Genomic DNA, 21,238 nt, shown 5'->3' on the forward strand with positions numbered 1-21,238 from the left:
AAAGTTGCAACAGAACATTCGCTGTGAATTGCAACAGAATAATGAAATGTTGCGAAAGGAGTTGCAAAAGGATTTGCAACAAAATAATGAAATTCTGGAAGAGAAGTTTGAAGTCATTCGAAATTAATTACAGCAGCATAATGTTAGGTTTAACGGCCGGCTTGATCATATTGAACATTCGTTACAAGATGTTGCCCAAACTTGTCAAAATCTTAGCAGTGAGTTGAGGTGTAAATTGGATGAATGCATGTCGAAGTTTCAGATATCCAAAAACAAATGAAGAGTCATGACGGAAAGTTGGCAAGGTTTGAAGTCTGCAATGAGGATATTATGGAGAAATTTACTCAACATGAGGTTAAGTTTGAAACATTAAATGCGGAATTAGATAGAATGAAGGTAGTTCAGACTGCTACATGTAGTTCTGAAACCTTGGTAAATGACCTTAGGGATAGGGTTATTTCTTTGGAGCAAGGCAATGCCATCAGCAACAGTGTTGCTAACGAAACTTTGAATGGAAGACGAGAACTGAGCGAAGAGGATGGAAATAGTAAACAAACTGAGCACGTGGCTTGTCAAACAAATAATGCAAATTCAAATCGAAGATCACGAAATGTTAAATTTCGGGCTAGTGTTCGAATTGACAAACGTGGTGTTGGTTCTTCCGATTATGATTCATCTGATAATGATGCACCTACAATTACTAAACGTAAATCAGGTCAGAACGTTACTCGTTTAGGAACTGATTTTACCTATATTCTCTCCAATACATCTTATTTGTGGGATCCTCCATCACGCGACGAATCACCTACTAATTTCACTTGTGTCGCCCCTGTCAGCACATGTTTTTTTTTTTTTCAAGCAAAAAACTATTCAATCTGTATTATATTAATCTATGTTGGAATCTTTTCTTTAAAAATGTGTTATTGTTAATGTTACAATAGGTAATGAATTGTTTAACTTAAAACAGGAAAAAATGTTGAAACTATAGAAATATTAAACAACCATGTAGTAACCTTGTTAAATTGTAACCAAAATTATGATATAAAAGAGCTAGAGTTTTGTAAGTCTACGGGACATTCTCCTGGTTGCCGAAAGGCTGATGGTTCAGGGGACGTTGGGTAATATCTTGCTTCAATCTTCGGATTGGCTGGTGTACTTGTACTCCATTTGGCAGATATTCCACAAACCCAACTCTAAATAAGGCGTTCTCCTGCATCATCAAAAAGACCAGGGTTATAAACTTCGGTACAACTAATAGGTTTAGGCCTACAAGTTGTACCGGGTGAATTGTCTGTTTGAAAAAGTGTTTGTATAACATCAGCAGTTTAAATAAATCTTCGAGTGAAAGGTCTTAATGATCTTTAATTTCAAACCTACATAGGTGATAATTAAAAATAAATCCTACACCACAGACCTCGCAAGGGCTTGGTCCTACTAACCCTTAGAAGCCTTTGAGAAGTCCGATAAAAGGGTTATAACCAGACTAACATAAACCCTAAAGGCAGAAGGTGCGTGTCACACTACACCTCCGTGCCCAATGGGGACTTCGAACTTTCAGAGTATACAGGTAGAGTGCATTACAATGAACCTTGTTCTACTAACGATTATTATTATGGTAGTTCTCTGGATGCCTGTTTTCATAATGAAGCTCAATGTTGTACAACGAAAGCTTATTCAAATAATCAAATTTCACAAATGTATCTTCAGCATACACCTTCATGTGAGAAACCAATATATACTGTGGCTGGTAATACAAATGCTACAACTTCAATGAGTCCGATGTTTTGTAATCAAAATTACATTCTCAGAAATGACATTTTGAATGATCCAATTAACATTGCTTCTAGGAATTCTGAGTCTTCAAATTTTGGATCAAACCAGTTTTGTAAACGTGCAGAATTTAATACAAATATTTCTGCAGGAAACCCATTTGGAGAATGCACGGGTAAAGTTATTCGTGTAAATGAGCTAAGCCAGTTACCACGTTTTGGAGATGACGTCTCGAAACAATCAGCTAGGGAGTTTATAGACCAGCTGACAACAATGTTAAATTTGGTTGGTGTATCTTCTCAATATCGCCTGGACGTTATTCACAAATGTTTCTACAATACTGCAGCGTATTGGTTCAATAGTGGTAGACGGAATTTCTCATCATATGATGATTTTGTGTGCAAGTTTCTTGAACAATTTGCTTCGAATGATTTGTTAGAAAGCCAACTGGCAGTTTTGCGTTCTCGTAAATACAACACATCTTCTGGATTATCATTAGAAGCGTACGCATTGAAAGTATATTCATCTTATTGCAACCTTGTAGAAAAGCGTAACCAAGCTGAGATAATAAGAGTAACTCTGAAGCAATTGCCAGAAACAGTTTCTAAGAATGTGGGTTGTCACGAAATTTTCAATTTAAAATTAACACAAAAACTCAGGACAATAGACTTATATTCTAGTGATAAAACCAAATCTTTGTCACTACCTGGTGATTATATAAGCGGGGAGTACAACTCGAATATGTTCGAAAAATGTAGGCATTTTGTAAGGCAAGTGTCTGTGGAAAATAAGTCATGCAGTGATTCATCTACCCAAACAGTAGCTTCAGAGATACTTATGGGACAACCAGCTGCTAGGAATCCCAGAAACAACTATAGGCAATCTGGAGCTAACCAACAGAGCTATAGGCGACAAGGTAACGATCGAAGTTTGTACTTGCATAATAACAATCGAAGAACAAACATTCAAAGGAATGCTAGTAATGGCAATAATACAGATGTACCTAGATACAATAGAAATAGAAGATTTCAAAGTCCGACCAATACAGAATTGCGAGGTGACTCCATTAACACTAGCTCAGAGATTTCAGCAAGGAACAATGGAAATTTCCGAAATAGAATGAATTGCAATGACATTAGTTTAAATCAAGAATGTTCTTCAGTAACTAATGTTACTAGTGGGAGCCCTCCGAGAACATTAAACAACTAAGGCGGGGAAATGCGCTCCAATTCACCCTGCCAAAGGATGACCACATGGAGCTTACTTGTCATTATGATCCTTACCTTTTGCATGTTAAGTCTTGTCTCGGTGACTTTAATAGAGTTAAATATTTAGGCGTTGATAAAGAAGATGTTTTACCTGTTGCATTTTTGCTGGAGTGGTTTGATTCAGAGCCTGAGTGGACTGTTACAGATAAAGGAACTCCTACACCTTTACTTAAAGCACCAGAAATTTGTGACTTGTTTCTTATTGTTTAATCGAGACTGGTAGTAAATGTAATTTATTGGATTACAAGATTTGGATCACTTTAAGTTCTTTATTGCCAAGTATAAGGCTGGAACCAATAGAAGGAATTCAGTTGGCTTGTTTTGCTGGTGAGCAACGCCTAAAAGTTGTAGGTTTTAAATATGCCATTACGCAGTTAGGAGACGAATTTTTCCATGTGGGTTTATATATAGTTAAACAATTACACGCCGATTTGATCTTGGGAGCACCATATTTGTGGCAGTACAAGACTATAATTAATTATCGCATGTCTACTGTTGAACTAATTCATTCAAGTGGTAAGGAAGTATCGGCTCCTCTTGTTCCGAGTTCCACAAATAATACTTGCTCGTTGAATTCCGTAACTGGATCTTGTAAAACTTTGACATTTGAATCTTCTCACGTGGATGATTCTGCTTATCTAGCTTCTGAAGAAGACATCCATAAGAAAATTTATGGAAACGAATATGTGAAGCTGGAGTTGCTGATATTATTACTGAAGTATCAAGATGTGTTTTCGGACAAACCAAAGGCAGCCAAAGTGGAATCTTATGACATACAGCTAGATACGAATGAACCTATAGTTGCATCTACGTACCCTATGCCATTCGCTAGGCGGCATAACATGGGGAAAGAATTAAAGAAATGGAAAACATGGGGAGTAATTCATGAGAGTACTTCTCCATACCGGAACCATCTCCGCATAGTTCCAAAAAAAGTGGATTGTGGCGTCCTGTTTTTGATTTTAGGAAGCTGAATGAACATGTAATTTCACCCATGACACAGGTTGAACCTATATCTGAACTTTTGCCTAGGTTGAGAGGCGCAAAATTCTTTTCGACGATTGACCTAACTTGTGGATATTTTCAAATACCACTGACACCTAGATCTTTTTAAGTTCAGAGCTTTCTCACATCATGGTATTTTAATGGATTTTTTTTGTATTAAAAGTGTTTTGTCGACAGAATGCATAAAGTGTTTGGCAATGATACTAGTTCACTTCTTATAGTGTATGTGGATGATATTCTGATATTTTCATCATCACTGCAAAGTCATTTAAATCATTTGGACTACGTGTTGAAAACTTTGAAAGAAGTAAATATGTCCATCAAATTATCGAAGTGCACATTTTGTAAAACTGAAGTGAAGTTTCTTGGTCACATAGTATCAGGTGAAACGGTCGCTGCAGATCCAGAAAGAAATCTAGCAATAACTGAATATCCTACTCCAACAAATAGAAAAGCGTAAAGAAAATTTTTAGGAATGGTAAATTCGAGGAGAAAATTTGTGGATAAGTTTGTAATGATTGCTCCTTTATACGATTTACTTAGAACGAATAAGAAATTGGGAATGGAATGAAGCACATCTCCAGGCAATTAAACGTCTGAAGGAATTGGCTTTGTCTCCGGAGATGTTAGCTCAACCTAACTTGAACAACACTTTCCATGTAAATACTGATGGCAGTAAAATAGGAATCGGTGGAGTCTTATGGTAATGTTCTGACGATGGTGAAACTTTGATTATCCAGTATGCGAGCAGAGTTTTGCGAGGTTCAGAATTAACATATTCTGTGCATGAAATAGAATGTTTTGCCATCCTTTTCTCCGTGGAGAAATTTTCAATATATCTATTGGGCAGACCATTTGTAATAATACACTGTGGCCATCACTCACTTTCTTGGTTAAAGTCATCAAGATCGTTAAATCCAAGGCTTAATAGATGGGCTTTGAAATTGCAAAATTATGATTATACAATTCAGCATGTTAGTGGTTCTGCAAATACGGCCGCGGACGTGTTAAGTAGATATCCAATTAAGTCACAAAGCAATTTGTCTCCTTCCACTTTACATGTAAACTGCACAGATATTGATTTACTTGAAGAAGAAAACTTTTTGTATTGGATGAAAGTACAACAAAACGATGAATTATGTCAACGTGTAATTTCTATGTTAAGCAAGGGTGATAACCATTTCGAAATTAAGATAATATTTAAACTACATAAAAATATATTGTTTTATAGATCTACCAACTCGAATCGTTGGAGAGTTTTTGTACCTGAAGCAGCTATCAAGAAAGTTTTGTATGAACAACATGATTTAGCTGACCATTTTGGGTTTTCTAAGCTTTATAAGAAGTGTTCTAAATTATATTTCTGGCCTAAAATGAGAGGAAGTGTAAAGTCATATTTAAGTGATGGTGTGGAATGTGCAAGGACGAAACAAAAAACAATATATTACCAAAGAGGAGCTTCACGTGATTTCTTTCAAATTACATCAGTTCTTATCTTTAGACTTGATTGGTCCATTGCCATTATCTCAAGGATATCAACATATTCTGCTAATTGTGGAACTGACCAGCAAATATGTTATGGCTTATCCTCTCAGGAAAGCAACAACTCGAGAAATTATCAACAGAATTAACTTAGGTTATTTCCATCATTATCCTATGTGTACAGTTATGTTAACGGATAATGGATCACAATTTAAATCCAATGAATGGGAAAAATTTTTGAAATTAATTGGTGTAAAGCATATTCTCACTTCACCATATTCGCCTCATGCAAATTTAATTGAGAGATATAATAAAAAGATCATTCGTTTGCTTAGACTCTTTTGTAAAACCAACCACAGATCTTGGTCCAAAGTTTTAACAAATGTTATAAAATTACTAAATCACTCATATAACGAGGCTATTGGTTTCACTCCGGCTGAAATTTTTCTACACGAGGAAGTTCGGGATAAAATAACTTCTGTTATTGACTGGCCAGAAGAGATGAAAGAATTGACTTGGACAGCTAATATATTCAGTTAAGTGAAACAACTAAACGTTCAAAATCCAGAAAGAAGACTCATTCAAATGCAGAAACCCCTACAATTGTTCAAGGTGATTTGGTTATGGTTAGGAATCATGCAAGTTCTGCCTCGAACAAAACTATCCATACATTTTATAACTTATATGTGGGGCCATTTTTGGTGGAGGAAGTGAAGAACAATTTTGTGAACTTGGTGTCTTTAGATGGACAACAGATAAAGTGTAGACACAATTTACAAAATATCAAACCCTTCCACTGTTCATTGGTGAAGAAACAAGAGTTGTTGTTGAATGTTAACAAATAGGTGTGCAAGGGTAAAAACGTAGTTTAGAATTGATTGTCATTCCTTGAAAGATTTGTTATAGTATTAAATGTTGTTTTGAATGTTGAATATTTTAAAGTTATGTAACTGTTCGATGTGTATATTTAAGATCTTGTATCTTTTTAAGCCACCAAAGTATGATGTCTATATTTTCTTCACCCCAGGAGGGGAGGTTATTGTGACTGTCATCTTTTTATAACATTCACAATTAAGTTGTATTAATGATAAAAATCTTTGATAAGAAGAAAGACATTTCATTATCACTGTTACTGTTCTAATTATGTATTATGGGATATAGTGTAATACACCAATTCGTAAGTAGATTTCTGTATTTTATTTCTTAAAACTAATAATATATTTGTACTAGTTGTTAATTCAAAAACTAACAGCAACATACCGACACCATTGTTGATCACCTGACATTGTACTCACCCTACACTTCGACATATAGAAGTCCGTGCGACTAAAACTTCGAGTTAGAGGTGATTAGAATTTAACTTCGACTCATAGAGGTTTAGAGGTTTTTCATAGTCTACCTTCGAGTTATTGAGCTCGAAGGGCATCCCATAACCTGTACAACAATTCGTCTTATCAAGGTCTTATTCGAGTTGTTGAGGTAAAATTAGTATTGAGTGTTATGGACAATTCAAGGGGATTACAAAAAATTCGCCTTATCAAGGAATTCGAGATGTTGAGGTTCGATTTATCATGGTCCCACTGTATATAATAGCTATGATCAACAGGGGGTCTCCCCGATGGTACAGTGATAGCGTCTTTGTCTTGTAATCAAGGGGTCTCGGGTTCGATACCGCGAGCCACATGGTGGTTCGGATCCCACTTTAAACTGTAGGTCGAGTCCCGATTAGCCTTACTGTGCATAAAGTGGACTTAAACACCAAATCAATCAATCAATAGGATGTCTTAAGAAGCTCTGTGTATTTGTTCACATTGACTTTGTTCTTACAGCGGATGGAGAATTGTGGCAAAGTAGTGGCCCGTGGTAACTCATTGTTGTTCTACCAGCATTCAATTGATGAGAAAGATATGTAGTACTGAATGACCTTGTTACACTGAGAAAGTGGAGGTGGCTGGCTGGCTGGTGGATGTGTCCGGGTAAGTAACCTATAAACACAACATTCATTCATTTTATGCGAGTCGTTCACAGTTGGAGAATTGAGTCCTACAGCTGCCGCACAGAAAGTTCACGTATGAACGACCGACAGCCCATGCACCAGATGGTCATAATCCAAGTTCCCTTCCATAGGATTGCGGTGATACTTGTATAGAAGCTTTGGAAGCCATGAAGAAGCGAATGCTGGCGTAAAAAATAGTTCAAAATTTCACCACCAGGTGGAAGTGGCGTTTAGAATTAAATTTCCCATACTTGGAGTATTCTGCAATTTGTTCGAAGCATCGGATTGCGGTGGAATTTTGTATGGAGGCTATGGAAACCATGGAGAAGCGAATGCTAGCGTAAAAATAGTCAAAGATTTTCTCCACCAGGCGGAAATGTAGCGCTTAGAATTAAATTTCCTCATCTCAGAGCTCTCTGCAATGCGTTCGAAGCATCGGTTTACAGTGGAACTTGGTATGGAAGCTTTGGATACCATGAGGAAGCGAATGCTAAAGGAAAATAAAATAATTAAACTATTTTTTAAATGGTATCCGCTTCCCTATGGTCTCCATAGCGCAATCTGTTGCTTCGAAGGGGCTCCAGATGGCTCTGAGTAGGACAACTTTAATTTTGACCACCTGGAATTACAATGAACATATGGTTTATGTACACCACGTGAAAATTGCAGACTTGTGAGTGTTAAATTAATGTAATCGTGTTAAGAAACCCTCCAGGATCTTTGATTTGGCCTCTCACTTCTGGCGAAAGAGTTCGTATGGGTGGATGTCAAGGCGTGCATGGGCCGAAGTCACTTTCTGTTTGTTTAGCGTAACGCAAATATCGCCAATTTGACTTTCGCATTCCTTCGGAATAGCTGAACCAGTTGATTCGACGTGTGGGTTTCGGGAAGGAAGGGGGAAATATTCGCGCAGCCATTGTATTTAAATTGTTCGAGAGTGTCAACTGCGCCCACGGAAGGAATGCGTCTATAGAGTCCGCCCCGTTCTAGGCAGGAGGCCATTTATTTTCTAGGCGTCGTTTTTGCCACAGTGACGTCACTCGAGCTGGATCGGACAGTTAAATACTGGCTTCAACTTAAGGCCCAATCACACGGAACTGGATATCCAGTTAGTTGGCGCTGAACTGGCTATCTGCCCTGATGTGACGACTGACTGGCTGTCTGCTTGACTTGTTTGGAGGAATAGGACATGTTCATGTACTGGCTTTCCTCGACTGGATTCTGTGGAACAGCCAATGTGAAGATAATCTGTGAGTTTGAAAAGAAGAGTTTTCTGTCTGTTGTTTCCGAGTGCTGGCAGTTTTAGTGTTTTTGTATATAAAAAAAAATATGTCTTGCAGTGCATTCGTGTTGAGTTCATTAATATTTAGGTAATTATGCAACGCGATGAGATATGTACGTGACAAATATGATTAGCTGAGAATGAAAACATTATTACAAGTGTATTGAATATTTGACGTGTTTTTTTTCTTTTGTGAATGAATCCTGCAAATCTCATGTATGAATATGCATACCTAAGTTCATCATAAAGCTTCTTCGATACGCATTGATTACCATTTTTTTTTTTGAGCCAATCTCGAATCCATACTTTTCCTTTTTAATTTTCAATAAAAGCGCAAAGCAGAAATTCTCCTACAACATTCTTCAAATTGCTCGTCCATTTCTGCAGAGTGTCTGCTCTGCGCAATGTCTTATGGGAACAAAACTCTATCGACAAGTAAGGTAACAAGTATCGTGTGAGGCGAAAACTAGCAAATGTGTAGCCAGTCCAGCGCCAACTAGAGCATTCCTACTGGAAATCCCCTACAGTTTATAGTGAAATCCCAACCTCTGTGCGTGCCTCCACCGGGTATCGAACCCGGGACCCCTTGATTACGAGGCGACGACGTTACCGCTACGCCATCGGGGAGGCCTAAATAATAAACATGTAACAATATACATGCATATAGTCATACACACAAAAACCTATCTACATGACATAATAAAGTAAGTATATACAACTGTACAAATGGAACATACCTATCCTTACGCACCACATACATAGTTTAATAATTCCTAGAACATAACCTTGACGTTCAATATGAACACTGTTTACTGTCAACTACAAGCGTAGAGACACAATATATCGGTTGGATGTATGTAATAACATTTAATATTGAAAGGAAATAAATGTTAACGAAATATGTAATGCACATATAACATGATCACTATAAATATATAAAAAGAGTAAACAAAGAAAATGCCATGTGAATGATATAGAGTAAAACAGACGTATAACTAACTCTCTAGCCTTCTTAAACCCGAAGGTTCATGGCTGCAGCAACACAGGCCTTCCATCTGTCCCTATCCTGAGCAAGATCTATATACTCTTTTCCATCCCTACCGATTTCCTTTAGGTCCATCTCAACGTTGTCCCTCCATCTTCGTCTTGGCCTTCCTACAGGTCTCTTACCATCTGCTTTCCCAACAAGAATCCTGTAAACTCCTCTTTCCACTCCCATTCGTGCCACATGGCCTGCCCACCTAAGTCTTCTTGATTTAATTATTCTAATAATATCTGGACATGAGTACAAATTATGTAGTTCTAAATTATGTAACCTTCTCCACTCACCTGTCTCCTCATCCCTTTTAGGTCCAAATATTTTCCTAAGGATCTTATTTTCAAATACTCTCAATTTATGTTCCTCTTTCAATGTAAGGGACCAAGTTTCACACCCATATAATACTACAGGCAAAATTACTGTTTTGTATATTTTAACTTTTAGTTTCTTAGATATTAAACGAGAAGACAAAAGTTTATGAAGAGAGAAGTAACATGCATTTCCTGAATTAAGCCTACTTTTTATTTCCTCTTTAATATAATTTACATTTGTTAATATTACTCCTAAGTATTTGAATTTGGAAACTGGTTCAAACGAGTTGTTATCAATAATTAGAATTTGATTATTACCTAACACTTGGTTTCGGCCTGTAAGCATATATTTAGTTTTCTCTTTGTTAACTTCCAAACCTATCTCTTTAGCAGTTTTGAAAAATATTTTAGCATTATTCTTAATTGTATTCCCATCATCCCCCAGTAAGTCTACATCATCTGCATATGCTAACAACTGAGTCACAACATTTAATTTTAGTCCTTCTTTAGTTTCTTTTACCTTCCTTACAGCATATTCTAAGGCAAAATTAAAGAGCAATGGAGATAATGCATCTCCCTGTTTTAACCCATCATGAATTGTAAATTTATCAGACATATTAATACCCACACGAATTTTACTTTCTGTTTCACTGGTGCATATTTTTATCATACTAACAAGCTTCTTAGGTATTCCAAACTCTACTAATATATTATATAATTTATCTCTTTTGACCGAATCATATGCTTTTTTGAAATCAATGAATAGCTGATGGACATTTTGATTATATTCCCACTTTTTTTCAAGTGTCTGTCTGATGTGAAAAATTTGATCTGTAGTTGATCGGTTACGTTTAAATCCACATTGATAATCACCTATAATTTCATTAGCATATGGTGTTAGTCTTGTTAAAAGAATGTTAGACAATATTTTGTATGTTGTTGAGAGTAGAGAAATTCCACGGTAATTACTGCAGTTCATTTTATCACCTTTTTTAAACACAGGAACAATTATGGATTCTTTCCACTGTTGAGGGATTTCTTCTTTATTCCATATTAAACAAATTAATTTATGAATTTGACATATTAATGAATTTCCACCATATTTAATTAACTCAGCTGGTATTAAATCAATGCCAGGTGCTTTGTTATTCTTTAGCCTTTTAATAGCATCTTTAACTTCAGTCAAGTTAGGTTCTGGAACTAAAGGTTCTGCTGTGTGGACTTCGTTTACTTCTGATTTATCTCCTACATGGACATTTAAAAGGTCATTAAAGTAGTTCTTCCATCTATTTAGAATATCGCTTGGGTCAGCTAGAAATTCACCGTCTTTATCTTTTATCAAGTTTACTTTAGGTTGCCACCCCTTTCTAAATTCATTTACACCTTGATATAAATCTCTGATATTTTTATTTTTGCTGTTTGTTTCAATTTCGTTAATTTTGCTTTTCAAGTAATCTCTTTTTTTACTTCTAAACGTGCGGTTAACTTCTCGCTTTATTCTATTATAATTGCTTAGATTTGTATCATCCGAGTTATTTAACCACCTACGTCTAGCCTGATTTCTTATTTCTATTAGATTATGACATTCATTATCAAACCATGGCTTACTTTTTCTTGGTTTATGGTATCCTATTCTTTCTTTAGCTGCTGATTCTATTGCATTACGTATGTGCTCCCAATTCTTATTTACGTCTGTTTCATTTATATTTTCATCATCATTTAAATCCTGCAAAACATCAAATCTATTTGACAGTTTAATTTGGTAAGCTTTCTTAATTCTTTCATCAGCAAACTTTCCTGTATCAAATTTTATAACTTTTAGATTTTGTTGTTTATGATTTATCACTGAGAGTCTTTCTCTTAATTTAGCAATTACTAAATAATGGTCACTGGCACAGTCAGCACCTCTATGTGTACGAACGTCAATTATACTAGTATGCCTTCTCTTATCAATGAGAATATGATCTATCTGATTATGAGTTTTACCATCTGGAGAAGACCAGGTATATTTATGGATATCTTTATGTTTAAAAGTGGTACTTTTCACAATTAAATTCTTTGAGGTTGCAAAAGTAATCAATCTTATACCATTATCATTACTTAATTCATGAAGACTTTCTTTACCAATCGTGGGTTTAAATGTCTCTTCTTTGCCAATCTGTGCATTACAGTCACCTAACAGAATTTTCATATCATACTGAGAAAATTTATCAAAGACCTGTTCTAACTCTGCACAAAAATCATCTTTAGTATTATCATCTTTATCTTCCGTTGGTGCATGTATGTTTATTAAAATAATTTTACACCACCTACCCTGTAAAACTGCATATGATATCCTATCATTAATAAATTCTACTGTTTTAAGAGCCGAGATAATTCTATTATTTATGAAAAAGCCTGTTCCAAAATTATGATTTTCAGTACCACCATAGAAAAAAGTATAATTTTTAATTTTACAATTCCCTTCTCCTGGCCACCTAACTTCCTGGACAGCTACTACATCTAATTTATACTTAACTATCTCATTAACTGTACACTGAAATGCCCCAGGCCGGTAAAGGCTCAGAACATTCCAGGTGCCTAATTTAATATCCTTATTCCTAATGTAGATCTTATCCTTAGTCCAGGGACCTCCCAAAGTAGTCCCCACCCGGAGATCCGAACGGGGGACTATTTTACCTCCGGAATATTTTACCTTGGGAACATCCATGGCCTTATATTTCTGTTTCTTGACATGTCTTTTTACAGTGCAGAGTTGTCAGCTCTACGCCTAACCCCCAATATGAATGGAGGAACTACTACACAAGACAAACACAAACATATTAGACAGCACAATTACTACACAAGACAAACACAAACACATTAGATAGCATAACTACTACACAAGACACACACAAACACATCACAACTATAACACAATATAAACACAAACACACCACAACTACTACACAATATAAACATCACACACACACACACACATACACACACACACACACACACACACACACACACACACACACACACACATAAATCATTATTAAACAGACGCAGTAGCGAAGCGTAGTCTTACGAAAGAGGCAAGCAATGTTTCAGTACAACAAAACATGTAGTACAACGACATGCCGAGGGGAAAGATTCAAGGTTTATAGCCTCATTTACCCAGTCGCTGGATTTGTCAAAATATCGTAATAAAGTGACTGTACTAAAAATAAACCATATGATCCGCAAACGTCACATTTACTTTTTAAAAAAAATCCAGGTAACGTTATTCATATGATATTAAACGTTTTGCATATGCGAACTTTCCGCATACGACTAAAGGGAGACGGAATTTCTTACTTACTTATTAGTACCTTTATTTGTTCATTATTATTTAATATGGTCAAACGGTGACCAAACCGATTTAGATAAAAAAAATGGGAATCATTTGTTTATTTTACGCTGCATGATGTAATTTAGTATTTTTGGGCACCCTTAAAACCGCATTGGAGTAGCTTAAACACTAAATAAAAAGTTAAACACAAACAATAAAAAATTCATTTCAAAGCAAAGAAACACATGCATAGACGATGTACTCACCACAATAAATTTCAAACTTTTGGTGTTGGTCGACCCCCTTCCACGATTTTCATTTTAACACTTATCTCTCTCGAGCTAAACGAAGCAATTTTCAATTGCTCAATAATACACCCGCACTTCACATCAACCGTTCCTAAATACCCGTTCATTCCGATAAATTCACAGCACAAAACACGAAGCAACAAACACTCACACTATCCCACGCGCTTTCCACAACTGCAAATGCAAGCATCCACACAAAACACTTTGAAAATCTCTGAAACAACAGAAAGTGATACCAACCTATTTCCTTAATTTTATCCGTCACAAAGGAAAGATATATCAGTTTGGAGATAAAAATTACGCGGAGGAATCAGAATCATTTCAGCAGAACGAGTATGTACATTAATATTTAAGTAATAAAGTGTCATTCAATGGCGTGCACGGCGCGAAGGGGGTGGGGGTGGATGGTAGACATAACCCCCTTTTGGCCCAGTATATCTAAGAAAAAACGTCAAAGGAAGGAAAAGATGACAAAATGGGGACCGTAAAAAGACCCTGGGAACACCACTTGCGTCATAATAATAGAACTTAAAACATATTCGGGCCTCCCCGATGGCGCAGTGGTAGTGTCGTCGCCTTGTAATCAAGGGGTTCCGGGTTCGATACCCGGTGGAGGCACAAGTGTTTCAGATCCCATTTTAAACTGTAGGTCCAGTCCCGATTAGCCTTACTGTGCATAAAGTGGACTTAAAACAACAAATCAATCATTAAAACATATTCTTGTGCTCATAATATGCAGAATGTATACGATTTACTTCTATGCCATGTACAAATATCAGTAGATAGTTCTTTCTCAGATAGCTTTATTTTCACCCCAAGTTTTATTCAAAAGCAGTCAATTTATTGATTGTAAAATTTGTGAAAGAGCTCACTTGAATTACTGCGTAAAAAATTTGGCAGTTGCAAACACTGGTAGCGGTCAACACGTCTGGCGTAATTTGAGCTGGACCGACCAGGAAGCAGGGTGCAGGACCAAGGTCCGTCCAATCTTCCCTCCCTCCCTGAGAAAACTCTTCACGGGGGTGCAGAAATTCCACTGCCCCAACTCCCAATGTCAACTTTTTTTACGCGTTTTACATTTCGCGAAATCTAAAATAATTTGTAATATAATATGATATATATGGAATTTAGAACAGTGATAATAACTTCTTTTAGTTATTTTATGACTAACAATTATTATTATTATTTGCGATCTTGTTTACGTGTTCATGAAGACAAATATTCGTTACTAGTGTTTGCTGGGAACGTACCCATAGATGAATCCTTCTGCTTTCGGTTGAACTCGGCTATTTTCGGGAATCACGCAAGCTCGGAAAGCACAGCTTTTTGTAGAAGCTTTGTGGACGGGTTCCACCACAATTTCACGCTTCGCCATGTGACTCCTTCGGAGGCCTTATTTTCCCGCAGAACGGGTGCAAGCATTGAGGCTGGTGCTTGCTACAGAGCTGCTGGGGGAGTTTGCGGCCGCATTTTTTCGCGAAATCGAGTGCGATGGAAACTAAATACGGTTAGAACATTAAGTACATTAAATGATATTCGAATTATGCAAGCAGTGCTTGCATTGCTTGTACTATATCTTCGCCTCTGAACAGACGTATATGCAACATAAATATTACACTGACTACAAAAATATATAGTTCAGGACAAGCTTAAATAAACTCTGACCATATCGTCCTCACAGTTTTGATAAGGCGTGTAGCCACCACACTGTCCACGTGGGCGTTCTTACAAATATGCACCATATTAGTGTGACGTCACAGCTCGATTGAGTCCAAACAAAGATAACACGTGGTTTTGGCCTATTATTTAGCATTGGACTCTTCTTCGCAAGAAGGATTGTGACAGCAGTTATAAAACAAAATCGTGATGTGTATCATATATCAATGTAAAGTTGAGATTTCGGAGAATACGTCTATATATTGTACGTACATACCTTGCAGAGGATAAGGTAGAGTAAGAACTCGAATAAAGCGAATGCTCATAGACGCCGTCCGTTCCGAAACCGCAGCCAATTGGAGGCAACGCTGCAGTCACGTGAGACTTCTGACTCCCATCATCCCATCGGCAGTGTGGCTCTCATTGGCTACGAGTTGAGCTCGGTTGATCTTCGACTGTGTTCGGAAGCAGAACGGCTGGATTTTCTTTAAAATTGCGAGATTTCCTTATTCCAATTATTCTTTACCTTGTTCTCTGTAACGTTTGTGTAAAATATCGACGTATTCTCCGAAACCTGATATTTACTTGGATGTAACATAAACGTCACAATTTTGTTCATAACCGCTGTAACAATCCTTAAAGCTACCCATTGCGATGAAAACTCCAATGCTAAATAATAGGCCAAAACCGCGTGTTATCTTTGTTTGGACTCAATCGTGCTCATTTGTCTGATGACTGACGTCACCACTCATATTGGCAACATCAGAGGGACATGTAATGGTCAGACGCCTCTTCAAGATTATGAGGAAGATAAGGTCCACATTTATTTAAGCTTGATTCTTCTTCTTATAAAAATCACGGTGCAATGCAAACAGGGAAAAAGTCATTTTAGCAAATACGGAACTCTTGTTCTTGCCAATTACTTCGCCGTCCGTGTTTGAAGTTTTAGGAAAACAGGAACGGAAAGATCCAGCCAAGGTCGTTTCAGCACCCAGAGATGACCATGTGCTTTTTAAAACCCCCAGTGTTTATATTACTCGGTATTTGAATATGTAAGTCACGTGTTCGAATGATCGTACATCAATTACGTGTGCGTCGCTTAACTTTAAAGCATGCTGGAAGGGTTTAATCATGCCACCACCCATGAGAAAGCTCATTCAGCATATCGTATTAGCAAGTCCACACCCATCTAAGTTACCAGATGAAATTGTTTGTCCTCGTCTCTGCAAAACGATGGTTGTTGATGGAGAGTTCATCTAGTCGAAGATATTCCTGTCACATCTCATGGAACTCCGTTAGCGCTCTCGACTTTAATAATAATAATAATAATAATAATAATAACCGTGGCGCAACAGCTCATTGAGGACCCGGAGCTAACTACCGACTGCCGGCCCCACTCCCACCCCATCCTACTCACTCACTCACCCGAGGTGCGAGGTGAGAGATCATTCAACCAGTTACGGAGTGACGTGTGGTCAGCACGCCGAAACCCCGCTCTTTGTTGTAGGTTTCCTATGACCAAGTTACGCTACTCATCCGTAGCTTCCCAATTTCCTCACGATGGTGGATGGCCGCCAGTCCCATACACAGGCCGAAATCTCAAAGAAAAGTTGTTACTCTTCCCCCAAGAGACTCGAACCTGCGCGCGTCCTGAAGCCGGAGACCAAAGCATGACGCCTTAGACCTAACGGCAACGGTGCTGGACTAACATTAATTTGTCAAGGCAGAAAATTATAAGGGTAATACGTCAGATCAGCAGTGAGTTGACCCTCTCCATGTCCCATGTTGATGAAATTTAGTTTACAGGTTCGCTTCACCAAGTTATGCCAAAGGTTTTGGGCAAGTATGACTTTGAGGGAGAGAGAGGGTGTAGTCAATTTGATTTTCCTTACATGGATACTTTTCAATGCCTCGTATCTCAATAATAAAAGTTACAAAAAACGCATCATGCCTCATTTGGACATAAACTTCAAAACAAACCTTGACTTGAAGTTTGAACGGTATAAGTTTAAATATTCAACCTCCAATGGTTCAAATTCAAATTACCCCATTATAGATTTTTGTGATGGTATTTGGAAACACCTACGTATTTCTTTTTTTCAAAGACAGTCAGAAAGTTTCCCGTGCGGGAGAGAACCTGCAGCTCTAGGAAGTACAGTTCTAGAATCCTCCGTAGGCATTATGGAATTACAGCTGCTGTTATTGGAGAGAGACAATTTGAATTCGAGGCTTTTCATTATAACATTGAAAGTGAATGCCTGTTTCGTTTTATTTATTTTATCATCATGCCTATTTTACAAATATTTAGTGCCTCTTTGCCTGCCTACTTGTGCAGTTTTAGTGTCTACAGAAATCCAGGCTTCAATTATAACCTACATGAAACTCAATCTTGCGTGCGTCATTAGAACCGAGGCGAGACCTGAGGGAGCTGGTCACGTCTCAAGTATCAAATGCTCGTCTCGTTCTCGACCTCCTCTCGAGTTGCGAATGCCTATCAGACAACCATTGTCTTGTCTGAACATGTCGGGTCTTGTTCTCATCTCGGTACCATCCCTAACCAAGCTTTGTAATACACGTGAACAAAGTGATGAATGAGACTTTAATAAAGCTGAAAACATTCCATAGCAAGGCGCATAATTTTGAATGACCAAAAATTAAAAATTGAAAATAAAAAAATATAAGTGATCAGTCCAAAACTAGTATGTTATGCATAACCGCAGCTATATTGTAAGTTGTTGTTTCAGTACTAACAAATTCACAACACTTTGGGACCCTCCCGAAAGAAAACCCTGCTTACGGTCCTGACGCTGGTAATCAAGTGGTCCCGAGTTTAATTCTCAGTGGAGGCACATTGAATCGTGGCTAGGATCACACTTTAAATTGTAGGTACAATACCGATTAGACTGTCTTAAAATTAAACGTTCTTACCCAAACACATTAACACACGGGTACTGTATTGCGCTGTGACTGCAAGAGAAGAACCCCCACAAGTCTTACGGAACGCCTGGGACACGCCACTGTCCGTATTACAAGGCCTTCCGCAGGTTACTCCGCGTGTGCAGTCGAGTGTTGGAAAGTGTCATTCATTATTTTTAAAACTTTCAACGTAAACAGGAAAGAGACATTTTCGCAAATAAGCGTCCTTGCCAATTTCTCAGCCGACCGTATAGTTGTTCCTTCAGGAAAAAACAAAAACGTCGACTCCCGGAAAATTGTTTATTCCCGCAAGGCCACTTCAGAACCAACGCCCCGAGGATGACCGTGTGCTTTTCGAAAACATCGGCTTCACTTTGTAAGTCACGTGTTCAAATGATCGTACATGAATTACTTGGGAGTCGCTTAACTTTAAAGCATGCTGGAAGGGTTTAATCATGCCACCACCCATGGGAAAGCTCTTTCAAGATGGCGCATTTGCAAGTCCCCGCCCGTCATAACTTACCAGATGGAATTGTTTGTCCTTGTCTCGGCAAATGAAGCTGGTGGATGAAGAGTTAAGCGAGTCCAAGATATTCAAGTCGCGTTTTCCAGCGGGTGATTCTGTAGAAATGCACTGGAGATATCATCCTTGCTAGAAATACGGGGTTTGATATGATTTTGTTATTTAGCGTCGCTTTTCTTTGACTTTTGGCTAATAGCAACGATGAGAATGAGTCATGATATGAAATTGATGAATGGACTCTCACAAAGAACAACCACTTCCAGGCCAGGGACCACTGGCGTCGCAGCGCGCTGTGCTTAACCACTCTTTCACGTAGTTCGGCACTAGAAATTCAAGTAGACAGGGTGTTTCCGTGACCTTGAATCAAACTGGCAGGGTAGATGGAGACTGGCTCAAGTACCAATAGCCTAGCCGATGAAGGACAAAAAAGGGCCAATGTCGGGAATAATTCCGTAAAAGCTGAATTTTGGTCAGTTGTTAGAACACCACTAGTAGTGCAAAATCTCAAAAGTTCCCGCCCCTCCTCGCGGTGCTTCCTCCCCAGCGCCCCCCCCCCCCAACATCAATTTCGCAGACTCTCAGTTATCGACCTGTATCTCCGTAACCAATCGTCGTAGACAGGAAACGTTTTTTAGTCTTAATCCTCTTTCGATGGGCTAGAAAAAAGATTCTGGTTATTTTTTCAATAATGTTGGTGGTTTTTTCTGTAAATTAAAAAATAATCCTCAGAAAGTGATTTTTTTCTGGTGCTTTCTTAAGTTTTTGCCTTGTAACTTTCGAAAGAATTAAGCGACAAGAAATTATTTCGAATAAAAGCTGTAGCCTAACTTATAAGGTTTAAAACGATATAAGTTTTAATATATTTTAATGAAATATGCACCATAAAATGTGTCTCAAAATGGAGGACAGCACCAAAAAAGAGCGACTTTATCACAGTCCGGCGGTTAAGTCCGGAAACATTGACTTTTCGATAAAAGTAAGAGACTTGGTAGAATTAATTGTTATACCACTTAAGATTTGTCAGTCGAGTAGCCAATCGCCATCTGTGTGCTGATGGCCGCCATATTGAAAAGAGTCCGCCATATTGGATTTGTTGATTTGATATATCTCGGGAACGGTGGCACCTGTCGACTTCAGGACTTTTCAGAAATGCTCCAAATAGTGTAAAATTTCTTAACATATCAATAAATCTATTTTCGAAAAATAAAAATAAAGATTTTGTAAAAACTCACTGTAGTACTTTATGTGTATAACTGCTAGTTAAAAAAATTTAATAATTATCCAACCAAACCTTTTACGAAATGTTTGTTAGAAAATTTTAGATGAACTGAAACCTCAAAATACTTTTATATATTTATAAATTTACCATAAATAACATTTTAAAGATAAATACAAATTATATACAACACAATTTGATTTCTGAAAGTAGAAGTAATTGAAAATCTGTTAAATGGTTTTATTATTTGAAAGAAAGAACATTCATTGTACTTGATGACCCGAAAATACTGAAATTTGTTTTTAAAAAATATTTTTTAATGGATTTCTCATTACATCGGGTCTCGTTTTGACGATCTTCAATTCTAATCCTACACCTTAATAATGTAGTCTAGGCAAGATTGGATTTTGAGCGTGAAAACCAACTGCAGATTGCAGAGAATATCGATGTAGTCTATAAAAAGAAGATTATTTCATGAAGGCTCCAGGGGCGCCGACTTGTCAAAATTATTGGGAGGGAGGCTCTTATCACTGAAATAAATTAATGAATGACTCACTCTCTCCCTTTTTTAAGTTTTGGTCTCAGTGTTTCGGAATATCATAAAAGTTAGGAGTGAGCGGGATCCCGAAAAGTCGGGACCGGGATAGGGAAAAAATTTCCCGTCCCGATCCAGACTTCGGGAAATGATTTCCCGACTTTTCGGGATCCCGAGCAGTCGGGAAATACCGAATGCTCATTTTGAAATGTCGTTATTTCTCGACGTTTTCTGCATTGTCACTTTCTACAACTTATCGTAAATTGTTAGTTTTTAAGCCAGAAATCACTTAAAGTGAAAATGACGTGTAGAATTCGAGATTTTCAGAGCTTTGTGAAATTGAAAATTTTTCCCGCTCCGATCCCGTCCCGCCCACCCCTCACTGTTAAAAATGGTTTAGTCAATAGTGACTAAATCGATATATTCGCGGGGATTTTAGTCAAAATTGAAGATGCCGTTTTCTGAAGTGAGTAATATAGCATACTCAGTCATTATCACGTCGATTTAGTCATTTGTGTAGAATATTTTATTTTAGGTTTTGCAATCTGATTGAATTCGAAATCACCCAGAGAAAATGTTTTCATCCATTCTTCAGTTGAAGCAAATATTTTTTGTGCG

Source organism: Lepisma saccharinum, chromosome 18, assembly GCF_977018435.1.
Source record: "Lepisma saccharinum chromosome 18, izLepSacc3.1, whole genome shotgun sequence".
Classification (NCBI taxonomy): domain Eukaryota; kingdom Metazoa; phylum Arthropoda; class Insecta; order Zygentoma; family Lepismatidae; genus Lepisma; species Lepisma saccharinum.